Below are 17,544 nucleotides of genomic sequence, written 5' to 3'. Positions count from 1 at the left end.
GTAAGATACAGAGATATCTTATATGTATATATGTGTGTATTATTATAAAGAAAGTGGACGTAGTTGTCTGCCGATTGTATTTTTTTTTTTATTTTTTTTGAGCACTTCCTCCTTGAATAGGAATATCTGAAGATATTGCACCCGACTTGAAGGCAATAGCTCAATTAGGTATTTAAATATCGAAAAGAGAATTTAGAGGATATATTTGATATACACATAAAAACTCTGCGTGGCTATATACCGATTACGGCCACTTCTTGTAGGAACCTTACTCGTGTTCGAAAGCAGCGGCATGACAAATTTCATTACAACAAGTAAGGAAGGTTAAGTTCGGGTGTAACCGAACATTACATAACCATGTAGGAAAATGAACCGAGGGAGACCCTGGAATGTGTTTGTATGACATGTGTATCAAATGAAAGGCATTAAAGAGTATTTTATGAGGGAGTGGGCCATAGCTCTATAGGTGGACCCATTTAGGGATATCGCCATAAAGGTGGATCAGGGTTGACTCTAGAATTTGTTTGTACGATATGGGTATCAAATGAAAGGTGTTAATGAGTATTTTAAAAGGGAGTAATCTTTAGTTCCATAGGTGGACGCCGTTTCGAGATATCTCCATAAAGGTGGAACAGGGGTGACCCTAGAATTTGTTTGTACGATATGGGTATCAAACGAAAGGTGTTAATGAGTATTTTAAAAGGGAGTGGGCCTTAGTTCTATAGGTGGACGCCGTTTCGAAATATCGCCATAAAGGTGGACCAGGGGTGACTCTAGAAGGTGCTTGTACGATATGGGTATCAAACGAAAGGTGTTAATGAGTATTTTAAAAGGGAGTGGGCCTTAGTTCTATAGGTGGACGCCGTTTCGAAATATCGCCATAAAGGTGGACCAGGGGTGACTCTAGAAGGTGTTTGTACGATATGGGTATCAAATTAAAGGTATTAATGAGGGTTTTAAAAGGGAGTGGTGGTAGTTGTATAGGTGGTCGCCTTTTCGAGATATCACCATAAAGGTGGACCAGGGGTGACTCTAGAATACGTTTGTATAATATGGGTATCAAACGAAAGGTGCTAATGAGTATTTTAAAAGAGAGTGGGCCCTAGTTCTATAGGTGGACGCCTTTTCGAGGTATCGCAATAAAGGTGGACCAGGGGTGACTCTAGACTTTGTTTGTACGATATGGGTATCAAATGAAAGGTGTTAATGAGTATTTTTAAAAGGGAGTGGGCCTTCGTTCTATAGGTGGTCGCCTTTTCGAGATATCGCCATAAAGGTGGACCAGGGGTGACTCTAGAATATGTTTGTATGATATGGGTATCAAATGAAAGGTGTTAATGAGTATTTTAAATGAGAGGGGGGCTTAGTTCTATAGGTGGACGCCTTTTCGAGATATCGCCATAAAGGTGGACCAGGGGTGACTCTAGAATGTGTTTGTACGATATTGGTATCAAATTAAAGGTATTAATGAGAGTTTTAAAACGGAGTGGTGGTAGTTGTATATGTGAAGGCGTTTTCCAGATATCGACCAAAATGTGGACCAGGGTGACCCAGAACATCATCTGTTGGATACCGCTAATTTATTTATATATGTAATACCTGGCAAGATTTCAAGCGTTTTTTATTTCGCCGTGCAGAACTTTTTCATTTTCTTCTACTTAATATGGTAGGTGTCACAACCATTTTACAAAGTTTTTTCTAAAGTTATATTTCGCGTCAATAAACCAATCCAATTACCATGTTTTATCCCTTTTTTCGTATTTGCTATAGAATTATGGCATTTTTTTCATTTTTCGTAATTTTCGATATCGAAAAAGTGGGCGTGGTCATAGTCGGATTTCGTTCATTTTTTATACTAAGATAAAGTGAGTTCAGATAAGTACGTGGACTAAGTTCAGTAAAGATATGTCGATTTTTGCTCAAGTTATCGTGTTAACGGCCATGGGAAGGACAGACGGACGACTGTGTATAAAAACTGGGCGTGGCTTCAACCGATTTCGCCCATTTTCACAGAAAACAATTAACGTCATAAAATCTATGCCCCTACCAAATTTTCAAAGGATTGGTAAATTTTTGTTCGACTTATGGCATTAAAAGTATCCTTGACAAATTAAATGAAAAAGGGCGGAGCCACGCCCATTTTGAGATTTTCTTTTATTTTTGTATTTTGTTGCACCATATCATTACTGGAGTTGAATGTTGACATAATTTACTTATATACTGTAAAGATATTAAATTTTTTGTTAAAATTTTCCTTAAAAAATTTTTTTTTTTTAAAGTGGGCGTGGTCCTTCTCCGATTTTTTATTAAGCGTACATATAATAATTGGAGTAACGGTCCTGCCAAATTACATCATGATATCTTCAACGACTGCCAAATTACAGCTTCCAAAAGTTTTAAATTACCTTCTTTTAAAAGTGGGCGGTGCCACGCCTATTGGCCACAATTTTACGAATTTTCTATTTTGCGTCATAAGTTCAACTCACCTACCAAGTTTCATCGCTTTATCTGTCTTTGGTAATGAATAATTGCACTTTTTCGGTTTTTCGAAATTTTCGATATCGAAGAAGTGGGCGTGGTTATAGTCCGATATCGTTCATTTTAAATAGCGATCTGAGATGAGTGCTCAGGAACCTAAATACCAAATTTCATCAGATACCAAAAACTATTGATTTAGGAGAAAATTTATATTGAGTTATAACAATTTATAGATTTTACACCAGAGTGGTAGATAAAGGGGGGAGGGGGGCGGAGGGTGTCACTGCTTACTTTGTAAGCCCTCGACTTATTTGACCCCTTGAGTCTGTGATATTGGTGAAGGCCAGTATACGTAAAGGTATAATGTGTAAAAATTATTAAAAAGTAATTGCTCGAAGGGGTCGTGAGACTCCCACCCCTCTTTCCATGTTCGAAAAAAATTTTGCTAGTAGACTACTGTCTGTGTCCCAAACTTCATCAAAATCCGTGTAGCCATACTGGCGTGATTCAGTCGCAAAGACGAAAAAATATAATAATTAAATTATAACTGTTCCTAGGAGGCGGGGACCACGCCCCTTTTGAAAAATATATAGCTAGTAGATCCTTCTAGACTATTGGCTATATGTGTGCAAAATTTCATCCAAATCGGTCCAGCCGGTCTTGCGTGATTGAGTCACAAAGACAAACGTCTGGACAAACATCCAAACTTTCCCATTTATAATATATACTAGCCTTTACCCGCGGCTCCGTCCGCAAGGAGAAAATGCAATATATGGGCTATTCACGTTAGCCTGCTTATCAAGTTATCTGTTTAAAAATTTTTGTCTGTCTAATGCAATTTATTTTGTAATTGAGTAAAAAAAAGAACTATATGATCTGATAACCTGATAGGATCCCCAAATGATCCCGAAATTATCCAGAAAAAGCCACGAAATGACCCCGACGCTATCGCGGACGGATCACGAAACCCATACAGAAACGCGCCGTAAGGGTCTCCAAAAGTTCCCGAAATAGTCCCAAAAAACCCGAAATGACAACGACACGATTCTACACTTATCCAGAGAACCACACAGAAATGATCCCTGAAGGTTACCAAAGTGATCCGAAATAGTCCCGAAAAAGTTCCGAAATTACCCCCTCGGGCTCCCGGACGGATCTCAAAAACCATCCAGGAAGGGTTCCTAAATTATCCCGACATAGTCCAGAGTAAGCTCCGAAAAATTTCCGAAATGATCCCGAGGGATCCACGACAGATAGCGAAAACCATAGAGAAATGATTCCGGAAAGGTCCCGAAATAGTCCGAAAATTACCCCCATGGAATCCCGCACGGATCCAGATATGATCCCGGAAGGGTTTCAAACCTATCCCGAAAAAGTAACAAAACAATTTTCAAAATGAATCTTACGGCATCCTGGACGGATCCAGAAATGATCCCAGCATGGTCCCGAAATGACCTGATGGATCCGGCAAACGATTAAGAATTGATGGCTGAAGGGTCCTCAAATGATCCCGAAATAATACAGATAAAGTCATGGAATGACCCCTAAAGGGTCCCCAAATGATCCCGAAATAGTCCCAAAAAAGTCCCGAAATTACCCTGATGGGTTCCCTTACAGATCTCGAAATCCATCCAGGAGTGATGCCGGAAGGGTCCCCAAAAGATCCCGTATTATCCCTGAAAAAGTCCCGAAATGACCCCTACGGGATCCCGGACGGATCTCGAAAACCATCCAGAAACGACCCGAAATAGTCCCGAAGAAGTCCCGTAATGTCCCTGACGGGATCTCAAACGGCCTCCTAACTGACCCCGACGGGATCCCGGACAGATCCCGAAATCCATCCAGGAATCATTTTGGCCCAAAATGATTCCGAAATAGTTTCGGAAAAGTCCACAAATTACCCTGACGGGATCCCGGACGGATCTCGAAAACCATCCAGAAATGACCCGAAATAGTCCCGAAGAAGTCCCGTAATATCCCTGACGGGATCTCAAACGGCCTCCTAACTGACCCCGACGGGATCCCGGACGGATCCCGAAAACCATCCAGAAATGATGCCGAAAGGGTCCACAAATAATCCCATATTAGTCGAGAAAAAGTTTAGAAATGACCCCGACGGGATCCCTGACGCATCCCGAAAACCTTCCAGAAATGATGCCGGAAGGGACCGCAAATAATCTCGAAAAAGTCCCAAATTGACCCCGACGGGATCCCGGACGGATCCCGAAAACTATCCAGAAATGATGCTAGAAAAGTCCTCAAATGAAAAACATCCAGAAATGATGCCGAAAGGGTCCCCAAATGATCCCGTATTAATCGCGAAAAAGTCCCGAAATGACCCTGACGGGATCCCGGACGGATCCCGAATACCATCTAGAAATGATGCCGCAAGGTACCCCGAATGATCCCAGACGAATCCCAAAAACCATCCAGAAATGAAGCCGAAAGGTACCCAACATGATCCCGAAAAAGTCCCGAAATTACCCCGACGGGATCCCGAACGGATACCGAAAACCATCCAGAAATGATGCCGGAAAGGTCCTTAAATGATCACTTAATAGTCCCGAAATGACCCTGATGGTATCCCGAACGGATCCAGAAAACCATGCAAAAAATATACCGAAAGGGTCCCAAATGATCCCGTATTGTTAGAGAAAAAGTCCCGAAATGACCCCGACGGGATCCCGAAAACCATCTAGAAATGATGCCGGAAGGTACCCCAAATGATCCCGAAATTTCTCCGGCGGGATCCCGGAAGTCCCGAAATGATCAAGACGGGATCCCTGACGGATACCGAAAACCATCCATTACCCTGATGGGTTCCCGTACAGATCCCGAAGCCCGTCCAGAAATGATGCCGGAAGGGTCCCCAAATGATCCCATATTAGTCGAGAAAAAGTCTTGTCGAGAAAAAATCTTTACTCAAGTTATCGTGTTAACGGGCGGACGGACGGACGGACGGACATGGCTCAATCAAATTTTTTTTCGATCCTGATGATTTTGATATATGGAAGTCTATATCTGTCCCGATTCCTTTATACCTGTACAACCAACCGTTATCCAATCAAACTTAATATACTCTGTGAGCTCTGCTCAACTGAGTATAAAAATTAGCAACAAACGAAAATTTTGTCTGGCCATCAGACCGGCTTTGGTGCTAATAGATGAGGAAGGAACGGAGGTGCGCTTAAACGTGGCGTGAATCACTCTTGGTTGTGAACATAAAGGAGCGATACATGTTTTAAAGAAATCGCGTCGACAACAAGTATTAGGGGTTAGCCTAAAACATCGCGTTTTGCATGTGACATATATGTTCCCGTTTTATAAAGATGTATTTCTTCGGTAGACGCGGCAGTGCTAGGCTCTAGGATTCATTCGGTCCGGACAGTCTCTCCACAGGGAGCTACTCATTGGATGAATATATCCAGAAACTCGAAGGTTTAAGCGTACTTCGAGTCGAGTTCTCGATTTCTCGGGTCTCGAAAATTTCGCTTGTGTTCGAGAAGAAATCGTAAGCTCTAGTTACAATCCATGAAAGCCAAAAACCGTTCTTGAATTGTAAAATTTGTTGCTTTCGAATTGGAATGGAGTTAGCGAAAAATGAACGTAGTCAATGTGACTAGCATCAGGCGTAGCATCAACGATAATAGCAAACTACTTAGCTTTCCTGCGTTGACCTAATATAGTTTCCCTCACGTTTTTTGCACAAATTTATAAACAGCGTTTTGAGCCAGGTGCCAAATGAAATATTTATTCTTAAATTTTAAGGAAAAGGACTTTTCAAAATGTTTTTCACACTTCACTATAATATTAAAACGAAATGCAGATATTCGTTGCTTTTGAAATTCGGCTTATGAATTACACATGGAACAACTAAAGACTCTCCTGAATTAAAAAATGTCTTAGTACCTCTAAATCGCGGGCCCCTGAGAAACCCCGGGCCCGGGGGAATCCCCCCCATTCCCCCTCCCCTCTCGTCAGGCCTGTGCGTGTGTATATGTGAGTACTACTTCGGCTGATGATTACATGTGTTTGTGAGTATCTCTCTGTTGCCTTGTATGTATGCATTTAAATGATGGTTGATTTGTTTGCGTACACAATAGTGGCAGCTTGTTTTATTGTTGTTGTGCCGCTATTTAACAAGAACTTAGTAATGTTAAAATTCGCCACACTGCCCTCCACCTAAGTCGGATCGTCCCGACAGATAAATTTCCTGATCTAAAAGCTGCCGGCCTTTCCAAATGAACCACTTTCATTTTGGTTCGTGGTTTGCCAATGGTTTGTATGCGGTAAATTACATCGTTGATCCGTCATACGACTTTATATGGGCCTTCCCAATTACACTGCAATTTCGAGGACAAACCTTTTTTTCGTTGTGGGTTGTATAACAGCACCAAATCTCCTTCCTGAAAACCTTCCGAATTAAATACTTTATCGTATCTGGCTTTCATCTTGTCACTCATAATCTTTGTTCGTTGCCTTGCAAGATCGTGTATTTCTCTCATCTCTTCTTCCAAGACTCCAGTGGATTTCTTGGCATTTCTCTACGCATCGGCATCTATCCCAAACTTCAAATCAGCTGGCAGTCGAAGGTCATTGCCAAAAATGACCTTTGCGGGAGTTTGGCCCGTTGACTCATGCACTGCCGATCGGTAAGCCATCAAGAATAATGATATGTGTGTATCCCACTCTTTATGGAACTTGTCGACTACTTTCCTTAAGTTGTCCTCCAAGGTTCTATTGAATCGTTCCACCATACCATCGGACTGAGGATGCAATGCAGTTGTCCGTGTTTTTCGAATGCCCAATGTTTTGCACATTTCTTGAAACACAGCTGATTCAAAATTCCTGCCTTGGTCAGAATGTAACGCCATTGGTACACCATACCTTGCAAACCAATCGTTTCTAACCACTTCGCGGTTGCTAGTAGGAAAAGGACCGGCGATATCCATGGCGATCCTTTCAAATGGTGCACTTGAGTTATAATATTGCTTCTGGCCATGACTTCGGGTTTTGGGCCCTTTCGCTCTGCTGCAAACCTCGCAGTTGGCAATCCACTCGGTGACCGACTGACGGCAACCAACCCAATAGAATCTGCTTATTTTTCTCGAGCGTCTTCGTGATTCCAAGATGACCTCCGCTTGGACCATTATGCAGCTCGCTGAGTACGTCAGGAATCGTTTTCCTGGGAACAATTATCAGTTTCTTCCTGCATTGACCATCCTCAGTCTCCCATACTCGATGCAAGCAACCGGATATCAATTTTAAACTGTTCCACAGTGCCTAATATGACTTCGCAATGGAACTCTCTGCTGACATCTCTTCTCTGTTTGGTCTTTCGTTTCGTTCGAGCCCTTGCATAACATGTGACAGACCTGTATCTTCTAGCTGACACTTCCTTAGTTGTTCCTTGTCCCATTCATCCGTACACGTTGTAGTCATTAGCCGGACATCTATAATCTATTCTGTAGCCTCGGCCTTTGAACAGTGCTTGCATTCCAAACTACATGGTCTTCGTGACATTGTATCAGCATTTCCATGGGTACTACCTTTTCGATGCTCAATGGAAACGTCATAGCTCTGGAGTCGCTCGATCCACCGTGCCAGTTGACCTTCCGCATTAAGGAACTGCAGGAGCCATTTCAACGCTGTGTGATCTGTCCTGATGCGGAATCGCTGCCCGTTGAGGTACTTGTGAAAATGTTTAATGCACTCTACCAATGCCATCAGCTCTCTCCGTGTAACGCAATAGTTCCTCTCTGGTTTTCCAATTGAACGGCTGTAATAGGCAACTACCTTCTCCTGTCCACTAACCAGTTGTGAAAAAACGCCTCCTATAGTATATCCAATCGCATCTGTATCTATAATAAATGTTGCTCCTGGAATCGGATATGCCAACATTGGGCAGTGCACAAACGCTCTTTCAATGTTTGGAAAGCTACCTCTTGCTCCTTCTTCCATTCAAAAGCGTTATTTTTTCTTGTTAGCTCGTGGAGGCTATGGGCTACGCTGGCAAAATTTGGTACAAATCGGCGGTAATATGTGCACAGCCCAAGGAAACTTCTTAACTCATGAAGATTCTGTGGTCTTGGCCAATCCTTCACTGCTTCTATCTTTTCATTCGCGGTGCAGATGCCCTCCGTCGTTACTTTATGATCCAAGTAACTAACTTGCTTCTTGACAGAGAACTCTTTTTGGGATTAAGTTTTAGACCTGCACCAGCTATTCTTTGGAAAACCTCCTCCAAGTTCTTCAGATGTTCTTCGAAGATCTTTCCCAATACAATGATGTCGTCTACGTACACTAAGCATGTTTTCCAATGTAGTCTTTTCAGTACCTGATCCATTGGTCTTTCAAAAGTAGCTGGTGCATTACATGGTCCAAAGGGCATTACTGTAAACTGCCAAAGACCATCACCGACACTGAAGATGGTTTCTCTTTGTCTTCCTCCTTCAGCTCCACTTGCCAGTAGCCACTTTTTAAGTCCAGTGTGGAAAACCATTTTGTACCAGATAGCGAGTCCAGAGTGTCTCAATTCTTGGCAATGGGTAGCTATCATTTTTCATAACGTCATTCAACTTCCGGTAGTCCACGCAAAACCTCATTTTCCCATCCTTCTTCTTCACAAGTACCACAGGTGAGCACCATGGACTAGCTGATGGTTCATTACGCCGCTGTCACTCATTTCTTGTATGATTTGACTCACCACTTCCCGTTTGGCCAGTGGAACACTACGAGGAGCTTGACGGATCGGCCTCGCATCCCCAGTGTCAATTTGAAGTTTCACAACGTTGGTGCGGCCTGATTTGGAGCCATCTTGGTCAAATATGTTTGCGTAATTTACGATCAGCTGTTTTGCCTTACTCTGATAGTCTTCCTCTAGCCCCTCCGTCTATGCCGTGATGCCATTTGAAAGATTAATCTTGCTAGTTGAAACGTTTGCTTGGAGCTGTTCACAGTTAATAACTACTTCAACCTCTTGGCATCTTTCCAATATAGCTCCTTTGGTCAGTTTGAGTGGTGACTTGAACTCATTGAGTACTCTTACCGGAATACGTCCATCTTGTTTTGTCATAGCCAGGGTTTTTCCTACACGTACATTCGGTGTTGATTTGTTTGCTGCTTCGACAACCCACAATTTGTTTGTCCCACAATCTCCATTAACCTTTGACCAAATGACTGCTTCTGATTTTGGTGGTATTTGCTGACTCTCTTTCACCAGCACTCGTTTACTGCTGTAGCCTCCCTCGTAGCCGAAATTGAGTGGCACTTCCATGTTCTTATATCGCATCGTCTTGCTTTGCATATCGATCTTGATGCCTTGGTCGATTAAGAAGTCCACTCCAGTTATACTTTCATCAACAACCTCTGCCACTATAAAATTGTGTAGTGCCGTGACGTTCCCAATTGCTACTTCACATGCTACTTCTCTAATTACCTGGATGTCCTCTCCCGTGGCTGTACGTAATCTTGCTCCGAGCAATGGTCTTATCTTCTTGTTGACTAAATCTGATCGAACGATGGAATGAGATGCGCACCCGTATCTTTAGTCAGTAAACGTTCCTTTCTATCCACATGTCCTCCGACAGTAAGATTGCTCGACCTTTTTCCAATTTGCGAGATAGAGATTATGGGGCATTCAATTGCGGGAGACAGCTGTCGCCCCTTGCGGCTGACTCGCTTTAGTTTAACGATTGCGGTTTGCTCACCTCCTTCAGCTCTGGGTTTACGGCCACCCACATTGTTGGAACTATTAGGGTTGGTTGTGCAATAACGTGCAATGTGCCCTGGCTTTCCACACTTAAAGCGTTTGACGGCACCATCGTTTTTCTGCTGCGTTCCTTTTAATGCTTCCAAAATTGTGTCTACCCAGTCTGGCCTTTCCCCTTCCACGCGATGAGCATTTATAAATTTTATTTATATTTTGAAATGATTAATTTTAATCGAAATCAATGAAAATTGTCTTTCTACTTGACATTTTTCTGAACGAATTTGTTGACTTCGCTTTGCCATCACCTTGTACGGATTAGCCTTGTTGCTTGTAGGAAACTTCTTATAGTAAAATGGAGAACTTTCTACGTTTTCTATGGTTTCACGACATAGAGAATTACTTACTTAAGTGGCACTTAACCGTTTAAACGGTTATGGCCGTCCAACAAGGTGCGTGGCTTCTTTGTTGGGTTTACTGGTGACAATTGGTCACGCCAATGTAATTTAAATATTTTTACACCTGGTCCTTCCAGCGGAGTTGGGGCCGCCCTCTTTCTTTGCTTCCATAAGCGAGTTCTGATAAAATGCTTTCTGATCCGGAGCATCATCTTTAATTCGCATAACATGGCATAGCCAGCGTAGACGCTGCGTTTTAAGTCGTTGAACTATGTTGATAACTGTGTAAAGCTCGTACAGTGCAGCATAAAATCTTCTTTGGCACTCGCCATCGTCAATATGTACAGGTGCATAAATCTTTTGAGAACCCGTTCTTTCGAACACTCCCAGAACCCCTTCATCTGATGTTGGCATGGCCCATGCTTCTGCACCATATAGCAGGACGGATACGACAAAGTTAATAGAGAGGAATTTACTTTTCCATAATCCAAAGTAGCATTTGTTGGTAAGACAGAGAGAATACCTTTGTTGTTTCTTGCCGAAAAAAGTATGTGGTTTTCCCGCTTCCCCAATGCCTGCTAACCATTTAGTACAATATTAGATATTATAATTAGTTGCATTTTACCGATAAATTTAGTTTATTTCATTATTAACAATTCATGAGCTTAACACCGGCTTATAATAATTGAATATTCAATTATTATGTTTTTCTAAAAGAAACTTAAAAGAAAGAAACATTTACTGGCATATTGCGATGGTACCATTTCGAAAACCGCCACGTAATCATCATCAGGCAATTTCGTAATGTTATCAAAGGTTTCACCGAGATTCGAACCGCGAATCACATGGTTAAACTGCAGTTGCCTAAACCACTAGGCAATCCTGCTTGTATTTGTTTCCTTGCTTAATTCAGTTTATTTCATTTCTACACTAACAACAGAACTGAGACATTCTGTCTCTATTAATTTGTGTGTTGTGTAGATTTGTTTTTGTAAAGTTTCTTTTTCGTTACGAATGAGAAATTTTGTAAACTCGTGCTCAGTTTTACATATTTATGTTTGTTTGTTTTTTAATGGTGTGTTCAATTTATACTTATTATTAATATTAATTAAAATAATTTGTGCTATTTATTTCACTTATTAAATTATTGAGAATTTGTTGCTTAAAAAATAAAAAATAAACAATTTTGTTATTGCTTTAATTCCTTACATTCTCTACTTACTAAATACTTACCACTAACCTAATATTAACAATAATTTAATTTAATTATTTTCAATCTTTGGCTTATTAATTAACAAAAAAACACTTATATATGTAATTGTCCTAACATAATACAACAACACAAACCAACTACTCTATTCCAAACAAAAATCCAATTGAATGATGAATTAAAATAATTACGAAAAATGTAAAAATTATTAGCAAAACACGTTCACACTTTACTATTGGATCTAGACCAAGTTATGCTGATGGCTTCAACCAAGTTTGATAACATAACTGTTGATTCCTCATCCTTTTCTGCATGTGCAACATTGGAACAATCAACAACGACAATTGCCGCAACTATAACTACTCCAACAACAATAACTAATGCCAATCATAAAATAATTAACCAAATTCAAACAACTGCAACAACAATTAACAACAATATTATACCCATTTTGATTGCAACAAATCAAACAAAATTATCACCATCATATTCACCATTATTATTAATTTATAATAATTCATTGTTTCCCTCTAATACTATGCATTTGAGTAATTCAAATCTCACCACACCCTATCACTCCACTAACGCATTCAAAAATATTTGTGCATATGAAAATTCAAATATAACAACAACACATGAATTTGTTGGCGGTTTTCATGCTTCTCACATTGCAAACACTTCCACTAAAAATTCAATTAACAATACGTTTAACGCTCTATGTCCTGTTGGAAATCGCAATACTAATAATAATGAAACATTAATGTATTTAAATAATTTTACTAATCAAATTGCTGATTATAACCAAAATCCTACACTTACTGCACACACTATCAACAACAATATGAATAACAATGAAATTTCGTATGGGGACAATTCAAATCCAAATGATCATTTTACAATATTGAAATGCGACGCTGTAAATAATGAAAATAAAAACAACTTAAACAAATCAATGGAAACTGTCAACTTTCACTTGATATATGATCGCTTACGGAAATTCAGTAGTAAGTTAAAACTATTGTTGTTGTGGCATGTTTTTTTAGCTATTTTCAATAATGTAGGTTAAAGTAGAACAAGGTGCGGTACTTGATATTCTGCTGCGCTTTGTCACATCACTAGAAAAGTTCATTTACATTGTTTCGAAGTTTTTTTTTTTAACGTGGTGATCCGAGGAGAGCTTGAGGTTAAGACTATTCATACATATATTTCATACAGCGATAAGAAATTTTTGGATATAATGAATCATCCAAGCCTTTTTCATAGTCAGAAATACCACTTTTAGTTTCTAATTTTAAATGCTATAGTGCTTTTAGCAAAAAGCTTCAAAATATTCCTCTTTATAGGTGTCTAGTCTTTTAATCTTAAAAAATTTATTTACGAGATCCCAAGGTATAAATAGAATAAATAAATGCGAGGCGCGATAAACACCGAAGAGATTTTAGGCCGAGCTTCTCTTCCAATTTGCGTCGTGCTCCTTATAATTTTTCCTACAAATTAACGGGACGGGATCTAAATGTTTTATGCCGACTCCGAACGGCATCTGCAAGGCAGAATAATTTTCATGGCAGAAATACACAAAAACTGTTTTCTAATTGAAAACACATGACTGCGGTATCGACTGAAATACTTTCTTGGCAGGAACGTCTTCGTCCATACGCATAGCATAACCTAGCCTCTCGGACACTTCAAGAGCCATATCACCTTCTCTCGAAACCGTCAATGATTCCAAGCCATACTTCAGGACAGTATGATGTGCGACTTGTAGAGCGTGAGTTTTGCTCGTCGAGAGAGGACTTTACTTTTCAATTGCCTACTCAGTCCAAAGTAGCACTTGTTGGCAAGAGTTAATCTCCGTTTGATTTCTAAGCTGACATTGTTTTTGCTGTTTATGTTGATTCCCATATAGACGAAATTCTTCACAGTCTCGTATTATATTCGTCAACAGCGAATTGGCTGCCAAAAAATTTTAGCATTAAAAAATTTTCATTAACAAAATGAAACTTGATTGATAAATATTTAAAACATAAAATACAAAGTTTAAATAACACCATTGTGAGCGCCGTGAGTGTAAAGTTTTTTCTTTTGACCATGTGAAACTCTGTCAATCTGTTATTTTAACAGTTTCGATCAGTATTCGTAAGGTGACAGCTATCGCTATAGTATGATGCATTTATTGTTGATTTGATTCTTGAAATGATCCATTCAGAATTAAACAATTTTTGCGATCGATAAAAATTTACAAAAATTTCGGTTGAACTTACGAGTCTGTTGCTTTTACCAGCTTGCTTCTATCAGTGTAATGAGCATAAAACTGCCGCGTTTCGTGTTTCAAATTACTATGTACCTTTTGTCAAGTATCCGGCCACATAAGAAAGATAACCTTTTATCATTTACTAACCAAACAGAACTCACATTACCTTCACACCCACTGCTAGCGATAGGTATTTTTTTTTTTTGGAAAGAGTATATGTGACCCGGCCTATGAAAAGGTGGCTTATGACTCCAAAAAGAAATTGCGAGAAAAAGCTGTTGACAGCTGTTTTTTTTTTTTAGTCATAAGAGCCACCTTTTCATAGACCGGGTCACATACATATGTGCTCTGTGTTTCCACTGCCAGCTTAAGTACGTTAGAGCGTAATCGTAATAGAAAAAGCTTTTAGTCAGAATTGTTCGACGTGCCGATCTACATTTGACTTGATTATCCTCGGACCCTAGATACCTTCTTCTGCGATATACATTCATACATTTAACATGAACTTGCAAATCGTGTAAAGAATTTTTTATATTTTTAGTAAAACTTTTTAGAGGGATGGTAAATAGCCCGTTTCTGCTTGGGTAAATTTTATTTACTGTTCCCTTTAGACCACCTAGACATGAAATGCACGAATCTCTTCGTTGTCTGTGTACTAATTTCATTAAGCACAACATTGATACGTGTGAATGACCCCTCGTAATAAAAAATATATACTGACTCCCTTAAATCCTCAATGATTTGGGCGGGTGGTGTTTAAGTGACTTAAACTATGAACATTTTTCGTTCGTTTGTTTCATTAGCCATTGAGTGTACTTGTAATTCTCAACTGGTTAGTGAAATATTCTAAAGACATAGTTTAATTTTTTTATCCCAAAGCGGAGTTTTTCAAAGCAAAACAAGGTGGCTCAACCCGCAGCCAATACCTTGGAGCCCCCAGTGCCCGCCCCCAATGAATACATACAAGGTGTAACAGGCGCATAGCGACCTCTCTCTAAATAAAATAATATACAGCCCACTTAAATAACAAATAATATAATAACAAAAACTATTCACCCGTCGAATCACCACCAAAGCTTATTTGGAATCATGGTTGGAACTCTCACACATCGCAGCGCTACCTTTTGTGTGTTAAATATACATCATCTGCTTGAATCATGTCCATTCCAACAGCAGTAGTAATCAATTCCCGTTGCCTGGCATCACAGTCCATTCCGACAACTGATTTAATAATATACATACATATTCTATAATATAAATTTTGTTCACTTTGTATGCTTCTATACAGTAAATCCGTAATTATATTCAGTCTGATCGAATACATCCAACCTTTATAAGAAAATTTAGGACTTCTTGCTAGAAATAGCAACACATTTTAAAGGATATAATTTACTTTTCTTGAACCCATATAGTCCATAAATATATACATGCCGTTATATTGAGTAGCTCTTTTCCCCCTAGAATATTTGTATCTATGTTAAATTAAAACTGCTACTTTGGTTTAGTTACATTGGTTTTTGTTATTAGAATCTGCTCTTATACATAAACACACCAATACTTGTATTTGTTTTAAACAAGCGTATTTCACTCACACGTTTAAACCACTGATAAATCCAAAACCGCATGAACTTTTTACGAAAGCTTTTAAGACTCGAACTAAAAATGTGCATCTGTATTGCCCTACTTTGCCCTACACAATTTTTAATGTATAAATATTTATAACTTTTTATATACTATGTAATATGTAATGTATTTTTTTTTTGTTTGATATTTCTTAATCCTTGTGTTGCTCATAAAATTTATAACATTTGAAACACTTGAAGCAACAAACTTTCACAGCGAAGTGATAGGTAAAAAATATTAACACATCCACTCACCGCATTTTTATGAAATTTAAATCCGGTTTTAGGAGATAAAATCAAATTAGCATCTTCTGCTTCTTTAACACCGCGGAAACAAGCATCAATAAAGTGATAGTCTGACCATCTCGAGAATAATTCCAAGTGGCCACGTCATCCCAGCCCCTCCTGCCATGATCAGCTTAATGTATAATGGGTATGATGCATTCATATATGTGAAAGAACTCGTTTCGTGTAGGTGTGGTTGACAAGTTGATTGGAGAAGCTATAAATTGCGCTGGCAACCCCTTTGAATACGGTTGTTTTAGTTTGATGAGTAATTTTTGTAAAGTTTCTTTCCTACTTCCCTTATATTAGTTACGTCTCATCTTTTTCCGCGAATTCCATTTTTCCCATGACAATTTAACAATAGGTGATCCAGAGATCGTGAAAATTTAAGAAATCCTCCGAACTTGAAAATTTGTATCTCGAGTTTTAAGGAACTTCGCGATAACCCACAGACCTGAAACTTTGAACGAAGCTTTAGGCTCTATTAGGTTGTAATATTTAGGATAAGCGAGTTTTGTAGATGAGACAGGGGTTGAGATATTTAGAAAAAACATGTGGAATCTTGCGACGGCTATTTGAGTAACTTCCAGTAGAATCAGTTCCTTGAAACTGAGAACATAATTCATAACCCTATGGCAATGCAACATAAGGGGAAACAATTTCGTATATGGTCCAGGGATCGTGAAAATTCAAAATATCCTTCGAACTTGGAAATTTTGCTTTTAAGTTATTAAAAACTCCTCAATAACCCAGAGACTTGAATCTTTGAACGAAACTTTGGACTCTTTTGGTTTGTAATATTTGGGATACAAGTGTATTCTAGATGGGGCACGGATAGAGATATTTAAAAATTCCCATTTAAAACATGTGGAATCTGGCAACAGCTATTTCAGTAATTGATCGCCCTGCTAGACAGAGCTGACGGAAACTCCAACACATTAACAGAATTGTTGACATCACTAATACATTCGCATAAATTTTTCCTTTTATTCGTATGGAAAACCATGGTATGCATGTGTATGCATACACGTATACAGAATCTTTACATCAGGTTTGTCATGTCGCTTCTAACAAGCTGATAGAAACTTTGCTTTACGCTGTGATGTAAATTTCCATCAGCCATATCTGTCAATTGATGCCTCAAATGACTGATAGCTGTCTAGCAGGGCGTAGAGCTAGTTTCTTGAAACTAATGACATACTTCAGAACCCCAGGACAAATCAACATAAGGGAGAAAAAAAACTTTCGCAAGGCAGTTTTTTTGATAAACTATTTACAATAACTACTGTTAAAATTTTAAAATCAAAGTTCATCAACGACATTAAAGACACATATTGCGCGGCATTTTGAACAATTTATATAAAGGAAAAGTTTAAAAATTGTGTATCTTCTTTTTATTTCGCTTTACGTTTAGTTAGATTAACACCATGGACACATTCAGTCTACATGAGTTATTTATTAACCGACCAGTTCAAGTTAGACTGACATTCGTTTTATTCCATCTACACTTTCGGACAGACGTAACTTACTATCTACTTAACTTTTCCCTGACACATATGTATTTCCTGTAGCAATTTATTTCTAATATTTAT

The 17,544-nt window shown here is 39.1% G+C and overlaps 1 protein-coding gene across 11 annotated transcripts in view; it reads left to right on the top strand.

The window, feature by feature from the left end:
- Positions 1-17,544, top strand: part of Afti (aftiphilin) — a 142,388-nt gene that overhangs the window by 38,996 nt on the left and 85,848 nt on the right. The gene's annotated exons all lie outside the window — the stretch shown is intronic.

Source organism: Eurosta solidaginis, chromosome 1, assembly GCF_040869045.1.
Source record: "Eurosta solidaginis isolate ZX-2024a chromosome 1, ASM4086904v1, whole genome shotgun sequence".
NCBI lineage: Eukaryota > Metazoa > Arthropoda > Insecta > Diptera > Tephritidae > Eurosta > Eurosta solidaginis.
Note: the sequence above shows the minus strand (reverse complement) of the source record. Positions and strands in the feature narration are given on the sequence as shown.